The sequence below is a fragment of the Mesoplodon bidens genome (genome assembly GCF_964165515.1).
Source record: "Mesoplodon bidens genome assembly, chromosome: X".
NCBI lineage: Eukaryota > Metazoa > Chordata > Mammalia > Artiodactyla > Ziphiidae > Mesoplodon > Mesoplodon bidens.
In genome coordinates, this window is record NC_138163.1 from 10,100,580 (window position 1) to 10,117,515 (window position 16,936).

General features: G+C 40.9%; 1 long non-coding RNA gene across 1 annotated transcript in view; it reads left to right on the top strand.

The window, feature by feature from the left end:
• Window positions 1–1,248: 1,248 nt before the first annotated feature.
• LOC308609101 overlaps window positions 1,249–16,936 on the top strand; it is a 135,059-nt gene continuing 119,371 nt past the window's right edge. Inside the window, exon 1 of the long non-coding RNA XR_014014269.1 lies at window positions 1,249–1,365. This is a non-coding gene — a long non-coding RNA (uncharacterized lncRNA). The remainder of the gene's footprint in view (window positions 1,366–16,936) is intronic.

Sequence of the window (16,936 nt, forward strand, 5' to 3'; positions counted from 1 at the left end):
GCCTTAGGAACCCATGAATCACCCTGCCAGAAAGGCAGCCTTAAGTTCAGAGAATGGCAGACTTAGATTCCCGGGTCAGTATTAGTCATATACAGAGAGTCCGACTCCATTACCTCTCCTCCCTCCCGCTGCTCAAACCCTAGTTAGAATATAAACCTGAATTACCCAGTAGGGGAAAGAGGAATTGAAAGACAAGGTGTGAAAAGAACATATCCCTTTCACTGACTTCAAGGGGAGGAGAGGAGCTTTAACTTTCTATTAAATATGCAGTTTTAATTATTACATGGGGCTGTATATTTTATTTGTTCTCAGAGGACCTGTATTACATAAAAATTATTTTAAAAATCCATGAGTCCAATAGCATTTTTGTTTCTTTTTTTTCCAGAGCTACAGAAAGAAATAGCCAAACTAAATAAATACAAGGGTTCAACGAAAACAAAAATAACAATAATAAATGTGCTTTATGATTACACTGTACTTGTTCAAGGTGATGGCTACATAAGTTACATAAAACTGTATCCACTTCTCAAATGAAAGAACAATTTCAAATCCTCTTTGGGCAGTAATACCGTGCTTTTCTTTTACAAAGAATTAATACTGCTGAACCACTTCACTGCTTACTAGATGAAGACAGTTGTTAGACTGTCAAACAGTTATTACTTCTAAGCCTGGGCTAATACACTATGAGGAGCATAAACAGTGTTTTCTTACCATGGTAATTCATGCCCACTGTAGGAGCCGACTGAGCTACAAAGATAGTTGCCCTAATTCTGTGCCTTGGTCATAGGTAGTTTGGTTGAGTATAACCCTACCTGTGCCTCCCCCAAATTGCAGCACTGGGGTGTGGGATATAGAACATACTAGAGAAGAGCCAAAGTCAAGACCAAGAAGATGATACTTCATACTATGTTGCAGGGATATGGTAAGAATTATATAAGAGAAGATATTGTGAAATTGGTGGCTTGGAGAGTTCAGTTTAGGAAAATGTAAGGTGTAGGTCTGGTTAGATCATCTAGAAAGTGGTTTTATGAATATACAGAAGCACTACTACTTATATGAAATGTTTACCTAATGTGGCAAAGAGGGACACAACTTCTAAAAGGAGCTATTGACGGATGAACAGCAGGAGATTGCAGATTAATCAATGACATTCCTTCATCCACAATAAATGTACTGATAGACTTTTTCTCATGCCAGATGCATTAGGATAACTATTAATTTGTTTATCACTTATATCTTTTAGTCTGACATATTCCACGGAGTCCTTATGGCAGCTGGCTTCACAGTTTTCCATATGGCAGAGTCTTTGTGAACTGCAGATCTCTTTTGGGACTAAGAATAAGCAGACACTTCATTATAACACAGGTACGCACTGCTGAGATCTTTGCTTAGTGAATATAATTAATATAATTGGTTAGTCAGAGGTAGCTGAAGTGAAGCAAAATAATGCTGTGCACATTCATGGGTGCTTTAGAGGGTTTTAACCTTATTTTTCTTCCCTGACATTTGAATGTATTTACTTCCCGGATCTTTTATGGTTTTGAATTCTTTTATTTTGCCTGTATTCCAAGATCTGGCAACTATTGATTGACCTTCTGTTTCTGTTGCTTCTGCTCACTCCTAGTTGATTTCATGTAGAATATGAGTTTGAGTTAATTGATAATTGTCCATTTTGTAAGCATGAAACTCCTGCATATAGCATGACCTTCAGACAACTAGAACAGTTCTCAAGGTAATTATTCATGCACGCTGGTAATCGATCAGTCAATCAACAAATACACTCATGCAAAATTGACCCGGCTACTGTGACTATGTGGGGACTACTGACCACGGGGGAGAAACTCTCACCATCTTTCTGTCCCACATGCCAATACATCAGAAGGACCCCCGCTGGTAAACGTTACTGTACAACTGACTGCCCGTGAGCCCTGGGCTATACTGTGTGGAATGGAATAGGCTGGCTTCTGGACACACAAGTGCAAATAGTGGGATTAACTGTCTTTTGTTTGGGAAGACCTAATGGGTCCACCCCTAATGGCACTCAACATAACATGAGGTGACGGATCTGTACTGTGACCGCTGATTCCTGGCTAGGCCACCAGAATGTTTCTTTAAAGCTGGGCCTTCACCTCCCCATAGGGGTGGCTCTGGGTTGGTGAAAACCAGGGGTGTCCTTACCTTCCTTATAACTGGACAGGGCACTGCTGCTGTTGACTCCCTTTCCATTGACCTGGCAAGCGCTTGGCTCCAAAATTAGCCCACATCCTGACAAATGACTGTTTTTAGCATACTAGGTATCTTACCCTTGATACTCTTTAGCTGCTTGTGTCTGTATTGTATTTGTGGTATCTGGTTGCAGTGCCCCCTACATACCTGACCCCAGGGATATCTAGGAAGAGGGGCGGACCAAGACTGTAAGGGTCGTGCAGGGTATATAGGGGTGCAGTGTATGGTCAGGCCACTCCAGATGGCTGCTCTCTTGCTCTCTGTACATCCCCTGCCCAACCAGTGTCTGCTTTACGCATATCTTATGCACTCACCTTCCTACATATTTGCCCCAGGCCCCATCTAGTGATTGTTCTTATCAAAGGGGTGGTGAGCGGTGTGCCTCTATTGGTCAAAAAGAAATACACTTGTGCAAATTCATATGTTCTTTTAATTTTAAAAATTGGTATTATAATTAATAATACTTTGATTTACTCGTTCCGATGGTATTTATTGTGTAGCTTAATTATTAGCAACTATTATACCCACAATACCTAAGGAAAGAGGCTACAAAACTGACACTTATCTTTATTAACTATCAAGTATACACACATATGAAGTTTATAAACCTATGTATCAAATATGTATAAACACACATATATATCTTTTTCATCAAGTATATTTTAATCAGTTTCATTGAGGTATAATTTCCATAAAATGAATCCACCAGTTTTAACTGTACTATTCAGTGAGTTTTGACAAATGTATGTAGTCTTTTGACCACAACCATAACAAAGATATATTATATTTGCATTATCTCCTGAAGTTGCCTCTGGACTTTTTGCAGCCATTCTCCTCTTCCCAATTCCAGGCCCTGGTAACTATAGATCTGCCTTCTGCAACTGTAGTGTTGTCTTTTCTACTATTTTATATAAATGAAATCATACAGTGGTTAGAGATTTGTGTTTGGCTTCTTTCCCTTATGTTGCTTTGAGATTCATCGATATGGCTACGTATATCAGTAGTTCATTCCTTTCCATTTCTGAATTGTATTCCATTGTATAGAACACAAAACTGTTTTATCTATCCATCAGTTGGTGAACATTTGGCATTTTCCCAGTCTGTGGCTTGCATGTTCGTTTTTTGACAGTTTGTCTTGAATGAAAAGTTTTTATTTTGGATAAAGCCCAATGTGTCATTTTAAAATGATTTTTACTTTGTATATCATTTCTAAGGAATGTTTTCCCTATCCAAGGTCACAAAAATTTTTATTCTACATTTTCCCTAGAAGTTTTATAGTTCAAATTCTTATATTTACATCAGTGATATAATTCAATTTAATTTTTCTATATGGCTTGAGGTATATATACATTAATATTATGTATGCATATATGTATATACACATATCTGTATCTATCTCTATATACACCTATATGTATAAATATTTGCATGTAGATATCCAGTTTTTCTGGCTACTTAAAAAATCCTTTTCCAATTATCTTAGCACCTTTACTGAAAATAAATTGACCATATATGGGTGGTTCTATGTCTAAAACCTCTCTTCTGTTCCTTTGATTTGTACATCTACTTTTATGCCAATGCTACACTATTTGGATTACTATAGTTTTTAAAGTAGGTTGTCGAATCGGACAATATGAGTTCTCAAAACTTCTTCTTTATTTCGCAGATCATTATGGTTATTCTAGATCTTTTGCATTTCAATAATAATTTTATAATCGGCTTGTCAAATTCTACAAAAAAGCTGACTGGGATTCTGTTTGGTGTGTTTGCATGTATTGATCAATTTGGAGACAAGCTGACATTGGAGACAAAATCTGAATGATTCAATGGAAACAGTGAATCCCTTGTAGTTGCAAAAGAATGTGAAAATAAGGTAGACTTTGGGATGTACAGAGTTGTATGTGGAGTAACATCAGGATAATAAGGGATTCCCTGGGATAAATATACCTTTAAAAAAAACCCTAAACAGTGATGTAGGGCATGGCTAGTTCATTTCTGATGGTTGTTTTTTCTGAGGTGAATATTCAGTGCTGATAGTAGTTTCCTTCTCTTAGGCAATAAGGAATGGTAAAACAGGTGGATCCATTTCATAGTGATATTGCAAATGTGGATTAGAGTGTAAGCCATATCTATAGTGCACATAGTTCTATGGGCCTCATTTAAATTCTGCTTGTCTTCAAAGGTAAAACGCTTAACGCTGCGGCAAGAGCTAAGGAAATGATATTCTGAACCTTGGTTTGCAATCACTGTGGAATAGGTAGTGGCTGACGAAAAGCATTGGATTTCTTAGTCTGGTGCTTTATCTTGGCATGAATCATATGATACTATACATTTCCTAGGGTTTGCACCTACCCAAATTCAGAGTCATAGACTGCACTTTCTTAAACAGATGTACACAGAGGGGAAGGAAATCATGTCATAACTGTAGAACCCAGCTAAAGCTCTGTCCAACTGAGGTATAGAAATGGAAATGAACGGATAATGTATATCTATTACACACATTCTTCTAAGTAAAAGAAAGACCAAGCCAATGGCCACGTTCTCATCATTGGTTGTATCCTGATGAGCCATGCTTGAACCAATTAAGAGTGGGGCTCAGACTGCTTTGGGGTAGATATTTTTGTTTTCATAACAGAACTGTTTTTTTTTTTTTTTTTTTTTTTTTTTTTTTGCGGTACGCGGGCCTCTCACTGTTGTGGCCTCTCCCATTGCGGAGCACAGGCTCCGGAGGCGCAGACCAAGCGGCCATGGCTCACGGGTCTAGCCGCTCCACAGCATGTGGGATCTTCCCGGACCGGGGCACGAACCCGTGTCCCCTGCATCGGCAGGCAGACGCTCAACCACTGCACCACCAGGGAAGCCCAGAACTCTGGTTTTATGAGGGACACAGGTTGTGAAACATAGCATACAGTTAAAACAAATGAGCTTCCATCAGCACGTTTGGTACTTCTTAAGCTTTTGAGCCCTGTAGAGGTGTTCTATTGGGAATGATTCTTCAACAGGGAATCTAAATCTTTCCAGGTAGAGCTTCCAGGTTTTGAACTTGCCCTCGGAGATCCAGAGCACCTTTTCTCAAAGAATATAACCCTGATCACCATGTACAAACTTGTAGAAAGGGTCCCTGTAAGAAGGGACTAGGTTGGTTGTACGATAGGCTGAATCACACTAGCCTATGCCACAGAAATTTGCCAATAGGATAATGGCAGACCAGGAGGAAAGTTGAGGCATATTGTTGCTTTTGACTCTCAAAGACATGGTAAGTCATAAATTCTCACTGAAAGGGCCTAACTTACCCATATCCAGGAAGTCAAAAGCTGCAAATTAAGTCTGTGCTGAGAACAAAACTTCTAGCATTACTATGATTTATAACCAACAGAAGATATGCAATTCATTGGCATAATCACATTTTTTAAAAAAATTTTTTCTTAGTTTCTGCTTTATAACAAAGTGAATCAGTCATACATATACATCCGTTCCCACATCCCTTCCCTCATGCATCTCCCTCCCTCCCACCCTCCCCATCCCACCCCTCCAGGCAGTCACAAAGCACCGAGCTGATCTCCCCGTGCTCTGCGGCTGCTTCCCACTATCTATCTACCTCACGTTTGGTAGTGTATACATGTCCATGCCTCTCTTTCACTTTGTCACAGCTTACACTTCCCCCTCCCCATATCCTCAAGTCCATTCTCAAGTAGGTCTGTGTCTTTATTCCCGTTTTACCCCTAGGTTCTTCATGACATTTTTTTTAATTCCATATATATGTGTGTTAGCATACGGTATTTGTCTTTCTCTTTCTGACTTTCTTCACTCTGTATGACAGACTCTAGGTCTATCCAGCTCATTACAAATAGCTCAGTTTCGTTTCTTTTTATGGCTGAGTAATATTCCATTGTATATATGTGCCACATCTTCTTTATCCATTCATCCGATGATGGACACTTAGGTTGTTTCCAGCTCCGGGCTATTGTGAATAGAGCTGCAGTGAACATTTTGGTACATGTCTCTTTTTGAATTATGGTTTTCTCAGGGTATATGCCTAGTAGTGGGATTGCTGGGTCATATGGTAGTTCTATTTTTAGTTTTTTAAGGAACCTCCATACTGTTCTCCATAGTGGCTGTACCAATTCACATTGCCACCAGCAGTGCAAGAGTGTTCCCTTTTCTCCACACCCTCTCCAGCATTTATTGTTTCTAGATTTCTTGATGATGGCCATTCTGACTGGTGTGAGATGATATCTCATTGTAGTTTTGATTTGCATTTCTCTAATGATTAATGACGTTGAGCATTCTTTCATGTGTTTGTTGGCAGTCTGTATATCTTCTTTGGAGAAATGCCTATTTAAGTCTTCTGCCCATTTTTGGATTGGGTTGTTTGTTTTTTTGCTATTGAGCTGCATGAGCTGTTTATAAATTTTGGAGATTAATCCTTTGTCAGTTGCTTCATTTGCAAATATTTTCTCCCATTCTGAGGGTTCTCTTTTGGTCTTGTTTATGGTTTCCTTTGCTGTGCAAAAGCTTTGAAGTTTCATTAGGTCCCATTTGTTTATCTTTGTTTTTATTTCCATTTCTCTAGGAGGAGGGTCCAAAAGGATCTTGTTGTGATTTATGTCATAGAGTGTTCTGCCTATGTTTTCCTCTAAGAGTTTGATAGTTTCTGGCCTTACATTTAGGTCTTTAATCCATTTTGAGTTTATTTTTGTGTATGGTGTTAGGGAATGATCTAATCTCATACTTTTACATGTCCCTGTCCAGTTTTCCCAGCACCACTTATTGAAGAGGCTGTCCTTTCTCCACTGTACATTCCTGCCTCCTTTATCAAACATAAGTTGACCATATGTGCGTGGGTTTATCTCTGGGCTTTCTATCCTGTTCCATTGATCTATCTTTCTGTTTTTATGCCAGTACCACACTGTCTTGATTACTGTAGCTTTGTAGTAGAGCCTGAAGTCAGGGAGCCTGATTCCTCCAGCTCCGTTTTTCGTTCTCAAGATTGCTTTGGCTATTCAGGGTCTTTTGTTTTTCCAAACAAATTTTGAAATTTTTTGTTCTAGTTCTGTGAAAAATGCCAGTGGTAGTTTGATAGGGATTGCATTGAATCTGTAGATTGCTTTGGGTAGTAGAGTCATTTTCACAATATTGGTTCTTCCAATCCAGGAGCATGGTATATCTCTCCATCTATTTGTATCATCTTTAATTTCTTTCATCAGTGTCTTATAATTTTCTGCATACAGGTCTTTTGTCTCCTTAGGTAGGTTTATTCCTGGATATTTTATTCTTTTTGTTGCAATGGTAAATGGGAGTGTTTTCTTGATTTCATTTTCAGATTTTTCATCATTAGTGTACAGGAATGCCAGAGATTTCTGTGCATTAATTTTGTATCCTGCTACTTTACCAAATTCATTGGTTAGCTCTAGTATTTTTCTGGTAGCATCTTTAGGATTCTCCATGTATAGTATCATGTCATCTGCAAACAGTGACAGCTTTACTTCTTCTTTTCCAATTTGGATTCCTTCTATTTCCTTTTCTTCTCTGATTGCTGTGGCTAGAACTTCCAAAACTAGGTTGAATAAGAGTGGTGAGAGTGGGCAGCCTTGTCTTGTTCCTGATCTTAGTGGAAATGGTTTCAGTTTTTCACCATTGAGGACAATGTTGGCTGTGGGTTTGTCATATATGGCCTTTATTATGTTGAGGAAAGTTCCCTCTATGCCTACTTTCTGCAGGGTTTTTATCATAAATGGGTGTTGAATTTTGTCGAAAGCTTTCTCTGCATCTATTGAGATGATCATATGGTTTTTCTCCTTCACCTTGTTAATATGGTGTATCACATTGACTGATTTGCGTATATTGAAGAATCCTTGCATTCCTGGAATAAACCCCACTTGATCATGGTGTATGATCCTTTTAATGTGCTGTTGGATTCTGTTTGCTAGTATTTTGTTGAGGATTTTTGCATCTATGTTCATCAGTGATATTGGCCTGTAGTTTTCTTTCTTTGTGACATCCTTGCCTGGTTTTGGTATCAAGGTGATGGTGGCCTCGTAGAGTGAGTTTGGGAGTGTTCCTTCCTCTGAAATTGTTTGGAAGAGTTTGAGAAGGATGGGTGTTAGCTCTTCTCTAAATGTTTGATAGAATTCGCCTGTGAAGCCATCTGGTCCTGGGCTTTTGTTTGTTGGAAGATTTTTAATCACAGTTTCAATTTCAGTGCTTGTGATTGGTCTATTCATATTTTCTATTTCTTCCTGATTCAGTCTTGGCATGTTGTGCATTTCTAAGAATTTGTCCATTTCTTCCAGGTTGTCCATTTTATTGGCATAGAGTTGCTTGTAGTAATCTCTCATGATCTTTTGTATTTCTGCAGTGTCAGTTGTTACTTCTCCTTTTTCATTTCTAATTCTATTGATTTGAGTTTTCTCCCTTCTTTTCTTGATGAGTCTGGCTAATGGTTTGTCAATTTTGTTTATCTTCTCAAAGAACCAGTTTTTAGTTTGGTTGATCTTTGCTATCGTTTCCTTGATTTCTTTTTCATTTATTTCTGATCTGATCTTTATGATTTCTTTCCTTCTGCTAACTTTGGGGGGATTTTGTTCTTCTTTCTCTAATTGCTTTAGGTGCAGGGTCAGGTTGTTTACTCGAGATGTTTCCTGTTTCTTAAGGTGGGATTGTATTGCTATAAACTTCCCCCTTAGAACTGCTTTTGCTGCGTCCCATAGGTTTTGGGTCGTCGTGTCTCCATTGTCATTTGTTTCTAGGTATTTTTTAACTTCCTCTCTGATTTCTTCAGTGATCACTTCGTTATTGAGTAGTGTATTGTTTATCCTCCATGTGTTTGTATTTTTTACAGATCTTTTCCTGTAATTGATATCTAGTCTCATAGCATTGTGGTCGGAAAAGATACTTGATACAATTTCAATTTTCTTAAATTTACCAAGGCTTGATTTGTGACCCAAGATATGATCTATCCTGGAGAATGTTCCATGAGCACTTGAGAAAAATGTGTATTCTGTTGTTCTTGGATGGAATGTGCTATAAATATCAATTAAGTCCATCTTGTTTAATGTATAATTTAAAGCTTGTGTTTCCTTATTTATTTTCATTTTGGATGATCTGTCCATTGGTGAAAGTGGGGTGTTAAAGTCTCCTACTATGATTGTGTTACTGTCAATTTCCCCTTTTATGGCTGTTAGTATTTGCCTTATGTATTGAGGTGCTCCTATGTTGGGTGCATAAATATTTACAATTGTTATATCTTCTTCTTGGATCGATCCCTTTATTGTTATGTAGTGTCCTTCTTTGTCTCTTCTAATAGTCTTTATTTTAAAGTCTATTTTGTCTGATATAAGAATTGCTACTCCAGCTTTCTTTTGATTTCCATTTGCATGGAATATCTTTTTCCATCCCCTTACTTTCAATCTGTATGTGTCTCTAGGTTTGAAGTGGGTCTCTTGTAGACAGCATATATATGGGTCTTGTTTTTGTATACATTCAGCCACTCTGTGTCTTTTGGTGGGAGCATTTAGTCCATTTACATTTAAGGTAATTATTGATATGTATGTTCCTATTCCCATTTCCTTAATTGCTTTGCGTTCGTTATTGTAGGTACATTCCTTCTGCTGTGTTTCTTGCCTAGAGAAGTTCCTTTAGCATTTGTTGTAAAGCTGGTTTGGTGGTGCTGAACTCTCTCAGCTTTTGCTTGTCTGTAAATGTTTTAATTTCTCCATCAAATCTGAATGAGATCCTTTCTAGGTAGAGTAATGTTGGTTGCAGGTTTCTCTCCTTCATCACTTTAATTATGTCCTGCCACTCCCTTCTGGCTTGTAGAGTTTCTGCTGAGAGATCAGCTGTTAACCTGATGGGGATTCCCTTGTGTGTTATTTGGTTTTTTTTCCCTTGCTGCTTTTAATATGATTTCTTTGTGTTTAATTTTTGACAGTTTGTTTAATATGTGTCTTGGCGTATTTCTCCTTGGATTTATTCTGCATGGGACTCTCTGTGCCTCCTGGACTTGATTAACTATTTCCTTTCCCATATTAGGGAAGTTTTCAACTCTAATCTTTCAAATATTTTCTCAGTCCCTTTCTTTTTCTCTTCTTCTTCTGGAATCCCTATAATTCGAATGTTGGTGCGTTTAATGTTGTCCCAAAGGTCTCTTAGACTGTCCTCTGTTCTTTTCATTCTTTTTTCTTTATTTTGCTCTGCATCAGTTATTTCCACTATTTTATCTTCCACCTCACTTATCCGTTCTTGTGCCTCAGTTATTCTGCTATTGATCCCATCTAGAGTATTTTTCATTTCATTTATTGTGTTTTTAATCGATGCTTGATTCATCTTTAGTTCTTCTAGGTCCTTGTTAACTGTTTCTTGCATTTTGTCTATTCTATTTCCAAGATTTTGGATCTTGGAAATAGAATCTTGGATCAGCTTTACTATCATTATTCTGAATTCTTTTTCAGGTAGGCTGCCTATTACCTCTTCATTTGTTAGGTTTGGTGGGTTTTTATCTTGCTCCTTCACCTGCTGTGTGTTTTTCTGCCTTCTCATTTTGCTTATGTTACTGTGTTTGGGGTCTCCTTTTTGCAGGCTGCAGGTTCGTAGTTCCCGTTGTTTTTGGTGTCTATCCCCCGTGGCTAAGGTTGTTTCAGTAGGTTTTGTAGGCTTCCTGGTGGAGGGGACTAATGCCTGTGTTCTGGTGGTTGAGGCTCGATCTTGTCTTTCTGGTGGACAGGTCCACGTCTGGTGGTGTGTTTTGGGGTGCCTGTGGCCTTATTATGTTTTTAGGTAGCCTCTCTGCTAATGGGTGGGGTTGTGTCCCTGCCTTGCTAGTTGCTTGGCATAGGGTGACCAGCACTGTAGCTTGCTGGTCGTTGACTGAAGCTGGGTGCTGGTGTTGAGATGGAGATCTCTGGGAGATTTTCGCTGCTTGATATTATGTGGAGCTGGGAGGTCTCTTGTGGACCCGTGTCCTGAAGTTGGCTCTCCCACTTCAGAGGCACAGCACTGACTCCTGGCTGCAGCACCAAGAGCCTTTCATCCACCCGGCTCAGAATAACAGGGAGAAAAATTAGAAGGAAAGAATTAGTAGAAGAAAGAAAGAGAGAGGGAAAGAAAGGAAGAAGGGAAGAAAGGAAGGAAGGAAGAAAGAAAGAAAGGAGGGAGGGAGGATGGAAAGAAAGAAAGAAGGAAAGGAGGGAGGGAGGGAGGAATGAAAGCAAAAGGAAGAGTGAATGGAAGAAGGGAGGGAGGGAGGGAGGAAGGAAAGAAAAAGAAAGGAGGGAGGGAGGGAGGAAGGAAAGAAAAAGGAAGTGGAAAGAAGAAGGGTGGGAGGGAGGAAAGAAAAGAAAGAAGGAAAGGAGGAGCGGAGGGAGGGAGGGAGGAAGGGAAGGTAGGAAAAAAAGAGCAGGTAAAGTAAAATAGAATAAAGTATGAAATATAGTAGTGTTATTAAAATTAAAAAGTAATTATTGAAAAAAACGGACAGAGAGAACCATGGGACATATGGTGGAAACAAAGCTATACAGAGAGAATCTTACACAGAAGATTACACATACACATTCACAAAAAGAGAGCAGGGGGAAAAATCAGAAATCTTGCTCTCCAAGTCCACCTCCTCAATTTGGGATACTTCGTTGTAAAAAGAGGAAAAGGGCGAGAAGTCTGAAATCTTGCTCTCTATGTCCTCCTCCTTAATTTGGGATAATTCGTTGTAAAAAGAGGAAAAGGGGAGAAAGTCTTAAATCTTGTCCTCAAAGTCCACTTCCTCAATTTGGGATGATTCACTGTCCATTTATGCACTCCACAGACGCAGGGCACATCAAATGGGCCCTGGAGCTTTAATCCGCTGCCTCCAAGGCTGCACAGAGAGATTTCCCTGCCTCTGCTCTCACAGCTCCCGGGTCTCAGCCTTGGACCTGGCCCCGCCTCTGCGTGTAGGTCGCCGGAGGGCGTCTGTTCTTCGCTCAGACAGGACGGGTTTAAAGGAGCCACTAATTCGGGGGCTCTGGCTCACTCAGGCAGAGGGGAGGGAGGGGCGCGCAGTGTGGGGCGGGCCTGCGGCGGCAGAGGCTGGCGTGACGTTGCAGCAGCCCGAGGCGCTCCGTGCGCTTTCCCGGGAAAGCCGTCCCCGGGTCCCGGGACCCTGGTAGTGGCGGGGTGCACAGGCCCCCCGGAAGGCGGGGCGGACAGTGACCCGCGCTCACACACAGGCCCCGTGGTGGCGGCGGCAGCAGCAGCCCCAGCGTCCCACGCCCGTCTCTGAGGTCCGCGCCTGTCTCTGGCGCTTCCCCAAGCAGCCCTCTTAATGCCCTCTCCTCACGCACCAGGAAAGAAAAGGGAAAAAAGTCTCTTGCCTCTTCGGCAGCTCCAGACCCTTTCCCCAGACTCCCTCCGGCCTAGCCGTGGTGCACTAACCCCTTCAGGCTCTCTTCCTGCCGCCAGCCCCAGTCCTCTCCCTGCGCTCTGACTGAAAGCGGATACCCGAGCCTCAGCTCCCAGCCCCGCCCGCCCCGGTGGCCAAGCAGACAAGCCTCTCGGGCTGGTGTGTGCCTGAGGGCACTGATCCTCTGTGCCGGAATCTCTCCGCTTTGCCCTCCACACCCCTGTTGCTGTGCTCTCCTCCGCTACTCCGAAGCTTTCCCCCTCCGCCACCTGCAGTCTCCGCCTGCGAAGGGGCTTGTAGTGTGTGGAAACCTTTCCTCCTTCACGGCTCCCTCCCACTGGTGCAGGTCCCGTCCCTATCCTATTGTCTCTGTTTCTTCTTTTTTCTTTTGCCCTACCCAGGTATGTGGGGAGTTTCTTGCCTTTTGTGGGGTCTGAGGTCTTCTGTCAGCGTTCAGTAGGTGTTCTGTAGGAGTTGTTCCACGTGTAGATGAATTTCTGATGTATCTGTGGGGAGGAAGGTGATCTCTGCATCTTACTCTTCCGCCATCTTCCTCCGGAAGCCGGCATAATCACATTTAAATTAGGGTTTGATTTCAATCAATCATACTGGACTATAAGGAGAAATTGCTCCTTGGTATGAGCTGGTCATCATTAGGGATAGATAAATGATTAGAGGGCCACATGCTGTACCTCCAGGATGTGATTTGGGCTTAATTGGCATTCTCTGTAGGGCAGCTGGGGACTGAACAGTCATCTAACCTGAACTCTTCTTTCATCATTAGAATTTTTAGAAAGAAATATTTGGAGATATTCTGCCAGCTAATGTGAAGTTTCCAGGCTGTTTCTGGCCATTGCCATTCTAAACGGGTACCAGTGGTGCCCTTTTGTGCAATGAATCCATTTTGTTCAAAACCCCAAAGTGCAAAAAAGTAACTGTCAGGTTGTAGACATTTAAAAAATGTTTCCTAAGCCTCGCCTTCATCTGTTCAGGCTGCTATTACAAAATACCACAGACTTGGTAGCTTATAAACAACAGAAATTTCCTTTTCACAGTTCTATAGGCTGGAAATTCCAAGATCAAGGCACCAGCATGGTCAGGTTTTGGTGAGAACCTTCTTCCTAGTTCATATCTGGTGTCTTCTAGCTGTGTCTGTATATGGTAGAAGTGGGCTAGGGAATTCTGTGGGTTCTCCTTTATAAGAGTGTTAATCCCATTCATGAAGGCCCCATCCTTATGACCTAAGTACCTCCCAAATGCCCTACCCCCAATACCATTACATTGGGCATTAGGATTTCAGCATATGAATTGGGGACAGGACACATTCAAACCATAGGCACCTCAATAATCTGTGAAACCTTACAAATATTTACCTATGAGTTTCAATACTCTCAAAATACTGTACTTTACCAACAGTTTAGCCTTATTTAAGCAAAGTCCATGTTTTAATGATTAAAAATAATATATTCCTGGGCTTCCTTGCTGGCACAGTAGTTGAGAGTCCGCCTGCCGATGCAGGGGACACGGGTTCATGCCCCGGTCTGGGAAGACCCCACATGCCGCGGAGCGGCTGGGCTCGTGAGCCATGGCCGCTGAGCCTGCGCGTCTGGAGCCTGTGCTCCACAACGGGAGAGGCCCGCATACCGCAAAAAAACAAAAATGATAATAATAAATTCCTAAAAGCTCCCTTAGGCTAAGAAATACTATTTGGAAAAAATATTCAAAAATCCTTCTGCTAGGAAGACCTTAACAGAAAGCAATTCTCTTTTTTCAGTTTTTTAAATTTTGTATTCATTATTCTTTCTTTTACAATAAAAGTAATAATTTAAAATATTGAGAATTTACCACATGCCAAGATTTATGATCTTTTTAATGTTTCATCATGACTTTGTAAGAAATATATTATTATTGTCGTTAATTCCATTATTTCTATTTTTATAGATAAAGAAACTCAGTTTCAAAGAGATTAATAAACTTAGCCCATGTCACAGAGCTAGTAAGCAGCAGAAGCATTTAAACATTATGTTATACAAGGATAACTATTATCTTTATGGTACGTGACTATTTGGCTCTTGGTGTTGAAGATTTCTTGCATTGCACACCTTTTATCCATAAGGCCTTACACTGAGCAATAGAGGACACACAGATATGTAGCAAATGCAGGCTCTGTCTTCCAGAGGCTCAGAGTCTGGTGAGAGAGAAAGGATGTGGTCAAAAACAGCTACAATAAAAGGATTTAAGTTAGAAGAGGCAAAGAACTATAAGAAGGAAAAAATAACCCACCATGGGAGAGTAGTTGTTTATCATGAAAGGCTTTGTGTAAGACAAGGATTTGAACTTTATCTTGAGTAAGGATAAGGGTTTAGATGTGCAGTGGTTGGGGTATGTGGAAGGCATCCAAAAAAAAGCTAAGCAATAGGATTTAGTGCCCTCTCACTCTAGTGTATAGGAATCATTAGTTTCTGGTTTAGATATTCTCCTTTTGCTTCTCCAGATCCATTCTTAGCCCTTCTGTACTGTCGCTCTGCCTCAGAAGTCTGACCTATATTGACAGTATCAGTGGGGTCCCATATCTTCTGGATTCCTGTTGAATGAGGCCATTGGACAGCCCCAATGGGATATCAGAAGAAAGGAGGAGAGTAAGCTAGGAATATTAATTCCCCTAGGCAACACCCTTCCCTATAGGGAGTCACCTTGAATAAGTGTATCCCAAACTAGAGGTCACTATGCCTCCTAAGGCAATTATGTAAGACTTTCTGTTTTCAAGTTCTGGTAGCTGCTCCCTCCCCTTACTACTGAATCCTCTCTCAAGGTCCACCTATATGCACAAATTAATAAAGTGTCCCTTTGGAGTGAGTTTAACTATCCTATTTTGAGTATATTGTCTCTTCTCTATTGGGACCCTATCTACTACACCTCCCTACTACTCTTTACCCCTCCACTTTCCTAAGACATAGGCTGTACCCTTGCTATTAAAGAAATTGTAATATTCTATTTTTCTTCTTATATTTATTTCTGAGCTATCTTTGACGTTTTTCTTTAAGGTAGATGCCAAACCAGTGCAGCCAATGTATTGCCAGTGACTTTTTGGACCATGGGGATGCCATGAAAAATGTCCAGCATGAGAAGCTACTGCCAAATATTAGCTCCTTCAATAAACATGTTGCCATTTCTTAAAAGCACTGCCAATTTCATGAGTGTCTGTGGATAGTCAGGATTCTGCATCCCTCGCCATAGTTGGGCAGTACAAAGGAAGGCTGACTATCTATTCCTTCCTTTCTTTTGCATTACCCTTGATCCAGAAGATGAGTTTTATGGATGCCCATAAGCAGCATATGCTTGCTTGCTCCTGAACCAGGAGCGAATAGGAGATTCGCATCACCTGCAAGTCACATGTGAATAGCTGAAGCATATCTCCTAGGACAGTCTCTATGATGCTTTCTCCTATCTACCTCCACCATATGGAGGCATAGCCAGGAAGGAGATGGGGTATAGAAACAGGCTCTGCCCCTGCTCCTTGACCCTTGATACTTTCCCACAGTGGGGTCACTAAATAGGCTAGCAGATATGGCACAAACTCAATTCCTCAATACCTTTGGGCATCTATGGAAGTCATATGGCAGTCCTCATGGTATAGAAATAATAGTACCAACTGAAGAGAGATGTGCACTCTCTGTAATTTGTAAATAGCACCTCTTTGACAAAAGGACCAGGTTGAGAAACACTTGTCCCTCTTCAAACTCCATAAACCTTACATCTACTTAGCCATATGCATTCCTGTGTTCACATAACTGAAGAAAGTAGGTCTTTTAGTTATACACAGAGATAATGCAATGAAAGCAGGGGGTGTGCTAGACTTTATAAGGGCCCCTTCACTACTAGTTCTGCTGTTTCCTTGGTTCCATATCCTGCTTCCCTCCCTGCTACCTCATTCTTCAGCTTCCACTTCAACAGTAGGGGGCCTCTAATTATGAGCTTTTCACCTCGTCCTCCTTTTTAATCATTCATTTCCCCTCATTATATTCATTCACATGAGAGCTCTCCCACCTGATAATTCATTGTCTCTATAGAAAGTTTCTGCCTTGAGAATTGATGAAGCTACCTTGGATTCAGAGTTTTAATAGAGCTGGTTTGAGTTAGTGCATTGAAAATGGTCCTTTTTTATTTGGCCACACCACGCAGCTTGCAGGATCTTAGTTCCCTGACCGGGAATCAAGCCCGGGCCCCTGGCAATGGGAGCGTGGAGTCCTAACCACTGGACCGCCAGGGAATTCATTGCAAGTGGTCTTCAGCATGTCAGTTAATCTCTCTGAACCTTACCTCAGTTTCCTCAGAGCT